This window comes from Heterocephalus glaber, unplaced genomic scaffold, assembly GCF_053883595.1.
Source record: "Heterocephalus glaber isolate CG9 unplaced genomic scaffold, H.glaber_assembly_v1.0 deba00001497, whole genome shotgun sequence".
Classification (NCBI taxonomy): domain Eukaryota; kingdom Metazoa; phylum Chordata; class Mammalia; order Rodentia; family Bathyergidae; genus Heterocephalus; species Heterocephalus glaber.
In genome coordinates this window covers 244,149-259,912 of record NW_028258320.1, presented here as the reverse complement: position 1 = coordinate 259,912, position 15,764 = coordinate 244,149, and the positions used below count along the sequence as shown (strand labels likewise).

Below are 15,764 nucleotides of genomic sequence, written 5' to 3'. Positions count from 1 at the left end.
CCCGGCCCGGGAACCAGAGTCGGAGGCCTCCGGGTGGCTCTCACTCCGGCTAAGGCACTGAGACTGACGAGGTTAGTGCGCTAGGTGGGCGGCCCGCGCCCCCAGCCGAGGCGGGCGTGGGGCGGAGCCTCCCGCGGCGGGCACAGGACGTTCCCGCTCCGTCCTCCCCGCCCCCGCTCACTTTCTGCGCTCCCTTCCTCCACGCTCGCCGCCCGTACCTTACTTAACTCCTGGCTTACAGCTCTCCGCGGGCACTGTGCGCCTCCGAGAACCCCACGATCCCGCGCGTCCCCGGCGCGGAGCGGGGCTGCCCGGGGCGCGGGGGGCCAGAGCACACGCCTCGGGGCCGGAGGATGGCGAGGGCTCACCGAGACCGACGCCCGCACTCCCCCGCCCCCCCACGCTGGAGCGCCAGGGCAAGGTGGGGTGCGGGCACCCCAGGGAGCAGCGAGCTGCCGGGGCGGCGCCTGCAGCTGGGGCCCTCGGGAGGGGAGGGTCCCGAGACCTCCAACCTCGTCTTCCCTCCCCCAGGCTCGGCGGAGGAGCGGCCAGGGCGGCGGGAAGGATGGAGGGGCCACGCCCCTCGCACACGTCACTGTTTCCAAGGACACGGGGGAGGGGCGCCCGTGGCTCTCGCACCACGTGGGGTTGGGTGCGGCGGCGGCGGCGGCGGCGGCGGCGGCGGCGGCGGGGGGGGGGGGAGGGCTTTTCAATCCGTTTCTTCGCGCTTTGATATCCGAGAAACGCAACGAGGGACAGCGTCTTTCGCCCTTTCATTCGGCGTTTAAGCTGGGCACCACGCTCAGGCACCAGGATACCGCGCGCCCTCGCGGGTTTTCGTGACCCGGGGTAAGTGGCCTTGGATCCCAGGCTGTATCCTTGGAACCGGCGCAGTTATTAATAACACTTCTCGTGCGTGAAGCATCCTGGAATGGGCAGTGGTTCAAGAAAGACTTGATCCCCCAATTGAGGGAAGACCCGGGCCTTGGAAGCAAAACAAAGGTTTGCTCCTCCTGCAACAGGCACTTTCTCTGCACTTTGTAGTCTTCGTGTTCTTTGTTGCTGATTCTGCAAGGCAAAATATCCCTAGCACCTTTTACAGATGGAGGAGAAAACTGGCTCCCAGAGAAGTTAAGAGGCTAAGCCCAGGCCCAGCAGCTAAGTGTTAGAACCAGGATCCGGGCCAGCATTCTGTGGGCCTGAGTACCCTACCTGGTGCCTCCTTGTTAAGATAAAATAGGATATAAATTGTCCCTTCCATGAAGGAGCTTGTGACCTATGAAGGGAGGGTTGGAAATACTACGGGACATAATTAAAACAATAAAACAAAAAAGATTGGAGGCCGCACATCAGGCTCAGGGGGAAGTTGACAAACCGATCAAAATGAAGCGGAGATTACCAGAGCCTTCCTGTGGGAGGCGAATTTCGTTCTGGGTCGTGGAGCCAGGCTCACTGCTTTCCCCAGCCCACTCTGAAATTTTTGAGAAAATGAATAGAGGCCAAGTGAACATCAGGAGGGCAACAGGTTTGGTGACAAAGGGGAGAGCAAGTCAGAAGACAGAATTGGATGCCTGAGAAGGGAATGTGACCAACGGAATCAGTCACTTGAGGAATATTCGCTGCCGCCTGCTGGGCAGCAGGCACTGTGCCAGACCGAGTGGTCGGGGCACACCATGAATAAACCCAGGTCACTTCATAGGGGCACACAGGTTAGCAGCTGGTGCGTCTGAAGATCACGCACGCGTAATGGTGTTTGAGACCGATTCCAGCAGGGTGTGTAGGAGAAAGGAAAAACCTGAATGAGAAAGAGAGTGTGGTAATTTGGGCCGAAGGTGGCATGTAGGGGGCTGGGGAGAAAGGAGCACATGAGAAAAGTAATGAACACCCAATGCATTTTAAAATAAAAGCAACCAAGGGGAGGGTGTGCAGAATTTGGAAGCAGAAGAAAGCGAGAACAGGGAGGGAGAGGAAGCAGTTAAATTTTAACCCACCCGTGGTGGAGTGAGTTTGGGGGAAACGGAGGGTCACCGTGGACAGTGGGGAGGAGCTCAGTCATGTCTGGGCTGGGAGGGAAGGTGTCCTGCAGGGGACAGGACTTGGAGGGTGGTAGGTGGCCGCCTTCCAGGAGTGTCCTGGTCACGCTTCAGAGCAGTCACTGACCCCAGACACCAAGGACAGATGTCATGCATCAGGTTGGAGGTCGGAGTAGAGGTTGGTGAGGGCTGGCTGGGCGACAGCACGTGCAGGGAGGGTGCTAGAAGGTGGTCTGTGGCTCAGGCCCATGTTGGCATCCATCTCCGAATCTCTGGCAGCACAGCATGGCAGCAGTGCCATCACATGGGCCTGGGGGCATGGAGCCCAGATGAGGTGCTTTGCAGCCATGTCTCTCCCATTCCCACCCTCCAACACCCTGCAGCCCAGGCCTGTGCTGCCTGCCAAGGCCTTCCTGGAACCTGGCAGAGGACAACATCCCTCCCTGCCTGCGCTGGCACACGCCAGGCACAGGACGTCCCTCCAGGCACCTTGCAGACATCTCAGGAGGCCAGGCGTGAGACAGGCCTCCACCCTCTGGGCCACTGTCACCCAGCAGTGCTCTCACCCGACCACGGGAGACAGCTGGCACATGGAGGAGGAGGAATTTAGGCTGGGTGGCAGCTTTGTGGGGCTTTGCTGTAGATTCAGGTGGGAGAGTAGGTAATGGTGGCAGAAACAGTCTCAGGGTTCAGAGCCCTACACCACCTGCTTCCCCTCCCTCTCTTCTTCCCTCCCAGGAGGAAATCTTCAGGGGCCTAGTGGTTTTGAGGGGAGGGGACAGGAAGAGACTGTGAACTCTGGGTCAGCTGAGGACAGAGACAGGGGAGAGCTGTTGCCCTAAATCCTTTTTATTCCAGGACACTACCCCACCGCACACCCCCCTCCCCCCAAAACTCCGACCTACGTCTGTCTGCAACTCAGGGACAAGACACTCTCTCTCTCTCTCTCTCTCTCTCTCTCTCTCTCTCTCTCTCTCTCTCTCTCTCTCCCTCTCTCTCTCTCTCTCCCTCTCTCCCTCTCTCTCTCTCTCTCTCTCTCTCTCCCTCTCTCCCTCTCCCTCTCTCCCTCTCTCTCTCTCCTCTCTCCCCTCTCTCCCTCTCTCCTCCCTCTCTCCCTCTCTCCCCTCTCCCTCTCCCTCTCTCCCCTCTCTCCCCCTCTCCCTCTCTCTCCCCCTCCTCCCTCCCTCTCTCCCCACCCCTCCCTCCCTCTCCCCCACTCCCTCCCTCCCTCCCTCCTCCCTCCCCTCTCCCTCCCCCCTCCTCTCCCCCTCCCTCCCCCTCCCCTCTCCCCTCCCCCTCCCTCCTCTCCTCCCTCCCTCCCTCCCTCCCTCCTCTCCCTCCCTCCCTCCCTCCCTCTCCCTCCCTCCCTCCCTCTCCCTCCCTCCCCCTCCCTCTCCCTCCCTCTCTCTCCCTCTGTCTCTCTCCCTCTCTCTCCCTCTGTCTCTCTCCCTCCCTCCCCGCTAAGACCTCCAGAGGGCAGCGACCCAGAGCTTGGGAGGTGCTGGGCCACACCTGTTGGATGCGGCTGGGACAGTGCCCCTCCCAGGTGGGCAGAGCCCGCTCCGCTCCGGCGGAACGAGACACGCACTCCAGGAGGCAGAGGGCAGCGCGGCTGGGCCGCGTGGAGGTCCCGCCGCCCCGCCCGCCCGCGGAACCGCCGAGTGTCGGCCGTCGCCGACCGCAGGCTGCAGAAGCGGTTGGGCTGGTGAGCGAGCACACCCACTTGCCCAGCTGCTGAGTCAGGCTGTTCTCGCTCGCGCCCGCCCGCCCGGGACATTGTGTTCCAGCCCCGGCGCGCTGGCAGCCGGCCCAGGCGCTCACACCAGCCTCCTCGCCCTGTTGGTGCTCGCGGCTTGAGATCTGTGCGCCGCGTCCCCGAGGTCGCGGCCCTCGGTCCCGCGGCCCCGAGCCTGGGGACGCGGGGGTCCCCTCAAGGCTGCGCACTCACCAGACTCGGGGCCCTTAGACCTCCGCTGGTCGCGGAGGCCCCGGCTTGGCGCCGTTGTGGGGGCAGGTGTGGGGGGCTCCGCTAGGGAGAAGCGACCCCTCGCCCAGGCTGCTGCCGACGAGGCTCCCAAACTCTCGGTGCAGGAGTCTGGAGGAGGCAAGCTGGGGACCCGCCAGTCGCAGACGGGCACGCGGGGGGGGGGGGGTTCAGTCACGTGGCAACGGAAGCCGCAGTTGAGGGGCCGACTCCAGCGGTCCCCAGGGAGCGTCTCCCCCCTCCCTGAACCTTCACTGAAGCCGGGGCGCGGAGACTCCAGGGGTTCCCAGCGCTGGCAACCCGAGCCAAGCCCTTTGGTACAGCTTGGGAAACCCCGGCAGAACGCTGGGAGCAGGGAGGGTCCAGACACTGGTAGGGTGGGGAAGGACGACCCCAGACTCCCTCCAGAGTCTGACCCTTCCCTTCGTATAGCCACAAACCCCGAGACTTATTCGGAGCCGAGATTTCTCCTGCCCATCCTTCCGCAGCGCTGGTCCTAAGGGTCCATGCCCTCCGAACTCCGAGGGGGACAAAGGCTTTACATGCCAGGGAAGGCTCTGTAGTGGGACGCGCTCCCCGAAAGCCTTGCTTCTCCGACCGGCCCAGCTTCCCATCTGCCGCCACATCCCCGCCAGGAGCGCCCTCCTCCGTGCCTGGCCGCCTGTCCAGCTCCTGTTCACCAAGCGCCCTTGAAACAGGGCCAGCCGAATCGGATTCCTCTCTCCTCCCAGGCCCAGCACAATCAGTTTGTACCTTTCCCACGCACAGTGTGTGCCCTGTCTCCTATTCTAGCTGTCTGTTTACTAGTCTTGTCCTAGCCAGATTAGAAGGTCCTTGAGGCAGAAACAAAGTCTGCTGCTTCTTTGAGGCCTCTTCCCTGCCCCTCCAATTCATCTCACCCAGGCCGCGCCTGGCACCCGAGCTGATGTTCAATAAATATTGGGTGTATTGAAATGATTTCCTGCCCTCTGGTAGTTGTCAGGCCAGTTGCAGAGACAAACACAGGGTGTGTGGGGTTAAATAATAACCGAAGCCAGCAGGTGGGGAGTATCAAATGTGGGTGACAAGGGCCGAGGATTTAGCTCAGTGGTTCTGGCGCCTGCCTTGAAAGCACAAGGTCCCGAGTTTGATCCCCGGTACCAAACAAACAAAATAATAAGTATGCAAGTTCCCTGACTATTGGCATGGAAAAATAATTTTGGGGCCAGGGATTTAGCTCAGTGGTTTCGCCGCCTGCTGCACAAGTACAAGAACCCGAGTTTGATCCCCAGCACCACCCCCCCAAACTGTGGGTGACAGCTATGGGGACTCAGAGGGAAGGAGGTGGTGATTGGGGAGCAAGTTCCCAGGAGGTTCTAGGTCTTGAGCTGACTGTGTAGGAGGATGGGGAGGGGCCGGGTGGAGGTGACTCATGGGGGTTGACATCACCACAAAACAGCCTTCCTGCTGGGTACTTTACATGCATTATCTCTGATATTTGGGGCGGGAGGTTTGAGAGGGGGGCAGGGGACAGTGGCCAAGCCTGGCCCACCCAGAGGCAACCAGAGCACAGGGGACAGCCTTGAATGTCCCTGGGCACTGGCACTGCCTGTTCCCTGGCCCGCCACTCCTACCTGCCACACCCAAGAGGGCCCAGCTCTGCCCAGTTCTGGATGCACTGCGGTCCCACCCTGGCTAACAACTGGCCCGTGTGACCTCGGGCAAGGCACTTCCTCGTCCTCACCGGTACAGGCTGTGACTCTGGGCATCAGTGTGAGGCTTGGCACCTCCCCGGATAGTACCTGGGCTGGTGCAACTGCCTGCCCTCTCCACACACCCTCTGTGTCCTCCCAGCCTAGAGCCCCCGAGAGGAACACTGGGTACAGAGTGTGAACAGGGATGGCTTCCTGTGGTTGCAGAGGGAGCAGCGGGACTTTCCCTGCAGTGCCTGGGCTGGGGGAGAAGAGGGCCAACCTCCAAGGAACCTCTGCTCTCTTCCCTCCCTCCTCGGTGCTCCCAGCCCTCTAAAAGGCTGGTACAGTTTGTTACGCTGGGGCCGGAATGTACCGTGTTTCATATGGCCTCTGTCCAGTCCTACACTGGCCGCTTTATATTTATACTTCCTGCTCCAGCTGTGGCATCCTGCTGTCAGTCACCCCTGCTCTCATCTGCCCACCTCCTGAACGCCCCCAGCAGATTATGAAGTGAGTCTCTGTCCCCACAGTCCCTGTGGGAGGAAGGGGGTGCAGAGAGAGCCCCAGAGGGGAGAAGGTGGATTCCAGAAAGAGAAGGCCCCAGTTCCCTTTCTTTCTCCCATCACAGGAGTCTGCAGCCTGGGACTGAAGTTTCTCTGGACCTAGGAGGTTGGTCCTTGTCTCCTTGCTACCTTGTTTGCCCAGCACTTGAGCAATACTCCTGAGCCCAGCGAGACCAGCGAAGGCTCCTCCTTGGAAGCCACCTCCAGGAGCTGGGCAGAGCAGGTCATCCGTGATTTTCCTCCTCAGTCCCAGGGAACAGGGCAGAGGTGGGGGCCTAGCGAGGGGCAGGGAACTCCCCACCTACCCACTCCCAGGAGTCACTCACTCCTAACAGGAGCTGCAGATGGATTTTGACACTTGGTGATTTCTTAGGGGTGTCCTGAGTTGTGATCAGTTTCATCTTTGGGTCTGGCCTTGCTCCCACAGGAAGCAGGTGATAGCGTTACTGAAGCCCAGAGACTCACAAAGACCCAGCAGTGGAGCTGGGTGGCCAGGCCCGATGGCTATGGGCTCTTTTGACTCTTGGCCAGCTGGCCCACCCACCGCCCTTCACCCTTCTCCCAGGGATAAATCACCTCCTGTTGCATCAGCCCCAATCCAAAACCAGGAACCGAGCCTGGGTTCCGGGGCTGTGGCGTCAGCTCCATCTGTGGCACCCAGTGACACAGCAGTGACGTGGCCCCTTTCAGGACTCTCCACAGCAGGCTTTGAGAACAGTCAACCCTAGGTTAATTACCTGTCCTGCCTCATTATGAGCTTAGTGCCCCTCTGGGGACAGCACCCCTCCCCTGCTGGGAGAACGGAGCCAAGGGCAAGAAGTAGGGCTGGTGACTGCCCTCTGGCCAGAGAGGAAAAATTTCCCAAGGTGCCCCTGAACCTGGTGACAGTGGCCTTTCACCCGGCCTGTCTCCTCTGGGGGATCAGGCTCCTCCACCCCAGACACCCCGTGTTTACTCACCCCCATCCTGGTCTCAGCTTCCTGTCCTCTGTGGCCCTTCTGGTACACCATGTCCCCTCCGAGCTGCTGCTGCTTCCTGTGAGTTCTTTCTTCTTCCTCTTTTATCCTTCCTTCTCTCTCTCTCTCCTCACTGCCTCAGAGTTCTGTTTATATGCCGCCACCCATCTGTGTTTACTTTTATTTTTGTTTTTTGTATTCCCAGTCCCCTGAAAAGTTCCCAGTGTCCCTCTGCCTTCTTTCCTGACACCATCTTGTTTCTGAGGAAGAACCTTCCATCCCCACCTTCCCCTCGTGCCTCACCTTGCCCCATGCCTCTGCCCACCAGACCCTCCGTGTGTGAGTTCAGTGGGCACTTATTCAGCACCTACTGTGTGCCTCAGGAATTATGTTAATTGAATGCCTTGGCACCTAAATCCAAAAGCTGTGCCTCAGCATTTATTAGGGCCCACTGTGTATCAGGCATTGGGCTTCAACCTAAGGGTGTAAAACCTGGAAGCAGATCAGGATGGCTCTTTTGGAAGTTGGGGACTGGGTGTGGCCCCAACAGAGGGTTCCGGGGGGCCTCCTCTGAGGTCTGCAGGGAGTTAGGCACACTGAAGGTTCAGGGTGTTCCGAGTAGAAGGAGCTGTGTATATAAAGGCACAGAGGTGTGAGACAGCCCCTGCTCCCCAGCGGGTACTGGGAGTTGTTTAGTCTGGCTGGACATGGAGTCCAGGTTGGAGAGCCGGGGGAGAGGAGGGCAGAGGCAAGCAGGCCCAGATGGTGCAGTACTTCGTGTTCCAGCAAGGGGTTGACCTTTATCCTGCAGCAGCCGGAAGCCCAGGCAGCCTCATGGCTCCCTGCAGCCAGGAGCTTTGGGGCTGGGCGTGGGCCAGGCCCGAAGTGTTCTCCAAGCCTCCATTAACACGCATTTACTGCCCTTTGGCTTGGGGAGGCCTGTGGGAGAGGCAGTCACTTAAATCTAATACTGCTTCCAAAGCTCGGTCATTCATTCATTCGGAAGTGTTTAGCAAGCTCTGATATTTGCCAGGTGCTGCTCCAAGAGCTGAGTCCAGGCAGCGAGCTCTGGGGGAAGGTCCCGGTGCTCAAGAAACACACATCCTTGCTGGGGACAGGCTATAAACAAAAAGATGAAACAAATTAGCAAGATAATTTCAGATCATGCTCAGTGCAAAGGAGAAAATAAAAGAGTGGCAGAAAAGGCTGCTCAGGGAAGCTGAGGCCTAGAAGACACCAGCAGCGCCCCCCCCCCCGCCCCCGTGACCATCTGGAGGCTGAGGGTTCCAGGCATAAGAAACAGCACATGCAAAGGCCCTGAGGCATGGAGCAGCTTGGGGTTTTTTAGGTTAAAAGAAAGGCAGTACAAATCCAGTACTCTCTGGCAATGCTATACAAGAATTATCAGAGCCCATTTTGTAGAGATGGTAACTGAGGCTTGAAATGGTTAAGTTCCTTGGCCAGAAACCAACACTGGCAGTGTCAGTGTTGGCTCTAAAGCCACTGCTCATTTTTCTACCAAAGTATGAAGTAGTATAGCAACTATATGCCCTGAATTCTCTAAAAGTCTGACTCACCATCCCCTAGACAGTCGTCTTGGATATGCTCTGTGTTCCAAATCAGGACTCCAAATCAAGTCCTGTGCTTGTCATGAACTACCACTGGGACCCTAGACTAACAACCACTTTGTACCATCATAAGCTTCAGTTTGACCGGGCGAGGTGGTGAACGGCTGTCATCCCAGCGCAGGGGAGGCTGACTGAAGGACCGCCTGGCGTTCCGGGCCAGCCTGGGCTGCATAGTCAGTTCAGGGCCAGCCCAGACTATACATAGTGAGACCTTGTCTCAGAAAACAAACAAAAAGCCCCAGGTTCCTAGTCTGCAAACAGGGAGAGGCATAGATCCCATAACATCCACTTGCTGGGGCAGGGTGAGATGAGGTTGTGTGCCTAGAACATGGTGCACATTCAACTAATAGTTCTTGTCCCCTTAGAGGCCAGCTGCAGGATGTTCCTGCTCCCAAGCTGCCAGGGACCAAGACAAGCAGGGAGAAGAGAACACGCAGGGACTTGGAGGTAGGAGACAGCCCAGGAACTGCGGAGGAGAGAGCTTGACGTCTCCACCACAAGGACCTCTTCCCTTCACCCCGCCTCTCTCGGCTCTGCTGGGACCCCACACTGACACATCTTGTACTTCCCGTTTCCAGGGAAATTCCTCCGGCCGTTGGGCCACACCCGCCCTAGAGGACCTCCCGAGCTCTTCGGGCAGAGCGGAAGCCAGACCCAGACAGGGACGCTGAAGTGACAATCCCCAGCCCTGTGTGGGCCAGGAGCCCCTGAGGGGGAGGGGCCACGGTGCTCTCCCCACCCCAGAGCCAGGCGTGGGTTGCAACAGAGGCTTCTCCAGGGAGGTGAGGACCCCGCGCGCGCGCTGTACGTGGCTCTTGTTAGCAGGACAGAGACCCCTCCCCAGGTCCCCAGCCGGCCCCAGCTTCCTGTTCTGGCTGCTGGGAGGCCCTGAGCCCACACACGCCCCTCCCAGGGACCCTCCCAGCCGACCAGCTGCAGCCCAGGGGTGCACGGAGCCCGCTCCCTCTCAGATCCCCAGCTTCCCCTCCACCCCATTCTTGGCCCCCAACTGCTGAGCTCTTTGGAGGTTTCAAGCAAAACAGCTCTGCCTGTCCTTCCTGCTGCTCAGTGGCAGCTGGCAGAGCGCGGTGTGTCTTTTAGCAGGGATGCCAGGAAAGCGCATTTCTCTTCTAGTCTCAGTGGGGACAGCCCCCAGCCCCAGCCAAGACTCACCTGGGGAGCCCGGTTCGAAATCCACCCTCAGAAAGGGGAAGCTGGTGTGTTTTCTGTTCCTTCAACTCACCAAGACATGGCCAAGTGTGATGGTACATGCCTGTGATCTCAGCACTCTGGGAGGCTGAGGCAGAAGGATGGCAAGTTTTGAGCCCACACTGGGCAGTTTAGTGACTTAGCAAGACCCTGTCTAAAAATTAAAAAAAAAAAAAAAAAATTTTTTTTTTTTTTGAGACAGAGTCTCACTCTATAACTCAGGCTGGCCTTGAACTCACTATGTAGCCCAGGCTGGGCTCAAACTCAGGCAATCCTCCTGTCTCAGCTTCCTAAGTGCTAAAATTACAGGCATCCTCCACCATGCCCAGCCTCAAAAAAAAAAAAAACTTTTTTATAAAAAGGGGTAGGGGCTCAGAGATTTAGCTCAGTGGTTACGCTGCCTGCCCCGTGGGCACAAGGACCTAAGTTCAATCCCTGGTACCAAAAAAATAAATTAATTAATCTTTAAAAATAAAAAAGGGATAGGAGGCCGGGGACTTAGCTCAGTGGTTCCGGCGCCTGCCTGGCAAGCACAAGGTCCCGAGTTTGATCCCCAAAAAAGGACAGGGATGTAGCTCAGTATGAAGGCCTTGAGTTCAATCCCAGTACCGGGGTGAGGGTGAGGGAGTCAGAGTCAAGCTTGGGATTGCACTGATGGAAAATTCTGGGTTCCCAAACTCTGTGGACTCCATCTGATCCATGCTCTCTGTCTCCCCACAAATCCAGGGACCAAGAAGCATGGTGTCTAGAGGCGGGGTGCTGGGACTGTGTGTGGTGGGGTCCCAGGAGAGCTGTTTGGTTATCGCCAGGCACTGCGGACTGCATGAAGTGCTTACACTGTGGGGGTGTTTCAGGGGTACCGGCTTTGTAATCCATAAGCTGAGCATGCCTGTTCTGTGTATTTCTGTATGTGTATCATTTGCATTGCTACCAGTTCTTTATTCAGGTATAATCGAAATACATTTTGTACACAGTCAAATGAACAAATCCTTTGTGTGTGTGCTTGGTGGTCCTGGAGATTGAACCCAGGCCCTTTGATCTGAAATACATCTCCAGCTCTTCTTCTTCTTTTTTTTTTTGTACCAGGGATCAAGCTTGGGTCCTTGCGCTTTCGGGGCAGGTGGTAGAACCACTGAGCTAAATCCCCGGCCCTTTCTAGCTCTTCTTTATTCTTTCGAGACAGAGTCTTGCTATGTTGCCCAGGCTGGGCTTGAACTTTCATCAAATGCACAAATATTAAGTACACAACATGACGACTTTTGACAAATCTATATAACCATCATCTAGGTGAAGATTCCGCACATTTTCATCACCCTAGAGCTCCCTCATGCTTCCTGCAAGTCAGCCTATACCCCAGAAGTGACCATGATTCTGATTTCTATCACCACAGATTAGTTTCATAGGATTACAGGCACACATGTATTTTATAAGTTAGAAATACAGCTCCTATCATAGAAGAGGGACGTCATGGTAAAATTCTTAATGTGAAAAGCGTGCCTCAATAAAGGAGGGTTATCTGAACTTGCAAAAACTCCCAGTTGAGTGTGGTGCACCACTGTAATCCCAGCACCCTGGGAGGCTGAGGCAGGAGGACTGCAAGTTGGATCCCAGCTGAGGCCACTTGGTGGCTTAGAGAGATCTTATCTCAAAATAGAAAAGGACTGGGGGTTGTAGCTCAGGGTGAAGGTCCTGGGTTCAGGCATCAGTATGGCAGGGGGGAAAAATGGAATTGTCAGCCAGGGAAACAGGAGTTTTGGGGTCCAGCCTGATCTTAGTGCTGTGAGATCAGAGGTTACACTTCCTGGAGTAGAGAGGCTGTGGATGCAGCAGGCGTGAGGGAGCCAGGCGGGCTCCCTCTGCTCCTGATAAGAGGTCCTCACCCTCCTCCTCCCGCACCACCTGCCACAGGTTTCCCCAAGGCCAAGGCCAGAGGAGGAGCACTCTGAAGGGCTTCTGCCCAGAGGCAGAGGTTATTTATCTTTCCTGGCCTGTCTTTCAGGATCTTCATGGTTCTGGGCTCCTTCACCCCCTGCCTGCCAGGGGAGGGGCTGGCAGAGGCTCCCAGCATGGAGAGGAGACACCAGCTCTGCCCATCTTCTTTCCAAAGTGGGCCCTTGAGCCCCTACGTAGTGCTGGGTGCAGACGGTGCCAGGGATACACCCTGGCTTCAGGGAAGGCAAAGCCTTCTACCTCCTTCCCAGGGGTGATGCGAACCCAGAGGGGTGGCTCATTCAGCAACCAACTGCTAGGGCTGTCGAAAGGAGGCAAAGCCCAGGGTGCAGCCCGTGCAGGGGATAAGAAAGTCACCTGAAGCAGACAGCCAGTGCCTCCTTGGCTTTCTGCTGCAGGCCCCCTGGGCAGTGGAGTGGGGAAGGTCTCAGAAGCACATCCGCTCTTCCCCTGAACATGAAGGAAGTCTCAAGAGGACCTCGAAGGCTACCATTAGCACTACCTCTGCCCAAAGTAGCCTGCATTTTCCTGCCTGAGGCCTTTGCTTAGGTCATTTCTGCCGTCTGGGGCGCCCCCTCCCTCCCACTTCCGTTTTCTGCTATTCCCCTCACTGTTTAAGACCTAATTCAAATGCTCCCCGGGGAGACCCCCACCCCATCCCCCACCTCCATCTTTGGGGATCAAGTGTCCACTGGCAGGGCAGACAGTCTCTCCCATTTTGTAGCCCTCTCACCCCAAGGCAAGGCCTTCCACAGGGAAGCAGGGGTCTCTGTTCTGCCCACCACTGTGGGCGCAGTTGAAGCGAATTCCCACGCCGGCCTCGAACTTGGCTGCCAGGGACTGCTCTCCCCCTTCCCCCGGCCCTCTGGGACAGGGTGCCTTCCTGCTGGGGTGCTCTGGGCAAAGATGGCCGCCCTGGGAAGGGACCCCAGGAAGGCTGAGAAGCATTGGTAGGGCCTGGGCCAGAAGGAGGGCTGCCCCACCTCTCCTTCTCATGGGTCTTCTCTCAAACCCTGGGCAGATCCCTCCCTCAGCAAATGCAGATCCGCTGCTCCACAGCCACACCCAAGCCCACTCCCACCTGCTGCCCACAAACAGCCCAGCCAGTTTGCAAAAATGCAACCCCTCTTCCCCTGCCCCTCCCCTGGGCAGGCATCACCCATGCATGTACAGTCATAGGAGGGACACCCACGGGCACACAGAGACATGCGGGCACAGGAGGGGCAGCCCAGACGTGGTCAGCCGTGCATACGCCACATGCCATGGCAGCCCCCCGAATATGGAGTTCATGCACACCGAGGAAGTGGTAGATCTGGGGCTGGCAGCAGCATCCCAGCCGGGTAGCCCCTTCAAAGGGAAGGTGACACGTCTCAGTTCCTCAGGGGACCATGGTAGCAGCCCAGAGGCCAGCCAGGGAGAGGGGTTCTGCTGTTGACACCATCATCCATCTCCAGGCTTGAGAGGAAGTTCAGCCCAAGCGGGAGCCAAGCCTGGGCCCAGCAGGGAGAGCTGCGGTGGGTACAGGACTGAGGAGGACACCACTGTGCGAAGACTGGCCTCCTCTCACCTGCCCCGTCCTGCACCCCCGGCCCGGAACTTTGTGCCTTCGCCCGCTGCACTCCTACCAGCACGGAATTCCGAGCCACACCGAGCTCCTCTCAGCCGGCCCCACCTGCGAGTCACGTTCCTGCCTCGCCACGCGGTTATCCCCTGGGCCTTTGTACCTGCTTTCCTGGCGCCGGGAATGCCCTTCCCCCATTGACCCAGCAAGGACCTTGTCACTTTCCAGGTGAGAGGCTTTTCTTGGTCTCGATGTGCGCACATTTTATAGTAGTGCTTACAGTAATGACTAAAAGCCAACATTCTGCAGGCACACCACATGCTGTTCCGACTGCTCTGTGTGTGTGTGTGTGTGTGTGTGTGTGTGTGCGCGCGCGTGTGCACCCATTACATTTTTGTCAGCTTATTTAACTGTCATAACAACCCTAATGGGCACTATTGTTATCATCTCCATCTGACAGAGAGGAAAATTGATACACCGAGAGTGGGGTTACCATTGACATAGGGGGACAGGTCAAGTAAGCCGGGTTTCCGCACAACCAGCTCAGTGGAAAGGTCTGGGTAGCTAACCACTGCACTGCACGGCCTCTAGCTGTTAGGAGCTTTTACCAATTTACATACCTCTGAGAAAGCAGCATCAGATAATGTCTGGTAACTGAGTGAATTCATAAAATGTAATAGAATAAAGAAGTAGGGCTTATCTTCGCTTGTGTAAGATATCTGCTATGTCAACACTATGTTTTTTTCCTAGAACATATAATATGTTAAAGAAAATAAAATTTGAGATTAAAATCCTATGTATCTTTTTGCTTTTTATGTGTAGTGGTGGTGGTGGTAGGGTACTAGGGATTGAACCCAGGACCTTTGCCCTGAGCTACATCCCCAGGCCCCTTTCTTTTTCCCAGTACCAGGCACTGAACTCAGGACCTTACACTTTCGAGGCAGGTGCGGCGCCACTGGGCTAAAACCCCAGCCTCCGGGCCCTTTTTTATTGTTTATTTTGAGACAGGTCTTGCTAAGTTGCCCAGGCTGGACTTGAACTTTCCATCCTCCTCCAGATGTGCACCACCCTGCCTGGCTCCACCTGCTCTCTTTCCCCTGCCCACGTATACCCAGTAAACTGAAACTGGAGTCTTGGCAGGAGATTGGCTTTGCCCTGTGCCCACAGGGCCTGGCTGAGTGCTGCTGGGCGTGCACATGGCCCAGGGCCAGTTCAATGTGAGCGGAGCCAGGTGCTGATTTTAGGGCTGGGTCCTGGGGGTAGCATGCAGCCCTGGTGTTGCCAAGATTGGGGAATGCATGACAGCATAGGAACAGCCCCACGGTCTCTGGAGCCAGGCTGGGACAGAATACAGAGTGGGCTTCTTGTGGTGAAGGGGCAGGTGGAGCAGGGACTGGCTCACAAAACAGAGCCTGGAGGCAACGTGATGGCCACACACATAGCCCTGGCTCCCCAGGAGGGATCTAAAAAGCTTGAAGATGGCCTGAGCCCAGGAGTTTAGAGCCAGCCTGGGCAACACAGTAAAATCCTGTCACAAAAAAACTAAACAAAACAAGGCAGGTGTGGTGGTGTATGTCCATAATCCCAGCACTATGGGAGGCTGAGGCAGGAGGCTTACAAGTTCAAGCCTATCCTGGGCAAGTTAGCCATTTAGTGAGATCCTATCTCAAAAAAAAAAAAAAAAAAGAGCTGGGGATGTAGCTTAGTGTGAAGGCCCTAGGTTCAATGCCAGCCCTGGAAAACAAAACAGAGCCTGACTTTCTCCTGGAACCAGCGAGTGGCTCCTTAGCCAACCCTGAGGGCCTGGGGGATTCTCTTTGAACAAGCAGGTTCACCTTCCCTTTCCCCCCATCCTGTCCTTCTTACCTCTGGGTCTTTCTCCTAACACTCTCGGTCCAGATAGAGCCCTATCAAATGCAGATAAACATCTCTGTGGTGAGGGCTGAGGTGAGAGTCAGCCCAAATGTTGGAAATTCTGGACAACTTTGCTTTGCTCACTTTGGGGTAGGGACTAATGGTGGGGAAAGTGAGTAGAGAAGAAGCAGTGACAGCTACTGCAGCAAACATCTTTGTGTATATTGTTTTGCCAACATGTAGGAGTGCTGCAGAGCCATAGAAACCTAGAAGGTACTGGGTCAGGGAGTCTGTGGGCCTTAAAATTTAAGGAGTGAAGGCAGAGTGCACTGCATCGGCATGGAGTGGGTCAG

At 56.9% G+C, this 15,764-nt stretch overlaps 2 long non-coding RNA genes across 4 annotated transcripts; one reads left to right on the top strand and one right to left on the bottom strand.

Moving 5' to 3' along the window:
* The first annotated feature begins 659 nt into the window (after positions 1 to 659).
* On the top strand, positions 660 to 14,353 carry LOC110349620 (uncharacterized). 3 transcript variants are annotated; one of them, XR_002395708.2, is made up of 5 exons: positions 660 to 849; positions 6,319 to 6,476; positions 9,203 to 9,284; positions 9,416 to 9,619; positions 13,451 to 14,353. It is a non-coding gene; the product is annotated as an uncharacterized LOC110349620 (long non-coding RNA). The 3 variants fall into 3 exon arrangements; XR_015440227.1 differs by lacking the exon at positions 13,451 to 14,353 and adding an exon at positions 10,773 to 13,444; XR_015440226.1 differs by lacking the exon at positions 13,451 to 14,353 and having other exon boundaries at positions 667 to 2,211; positions 9,416 to 10,245.
* LOC110349621 (uncharacterized) lies at positions 1,876 to 6,322 on the bottom strand. Its single transcript, XR_002395714.2, has 2 exons — positions 3,982 to 6,322; positions 1,876 to 2,343 (listed from the first exon to the last, which is right to left on the bottom strand). It is a non-coding gene; the product is annotated as an uncharacterized LOC110349621 (long non-coding RNA).
* Positions 14,354 to 15,764: the final 1,411 nt, after the last annotated feature.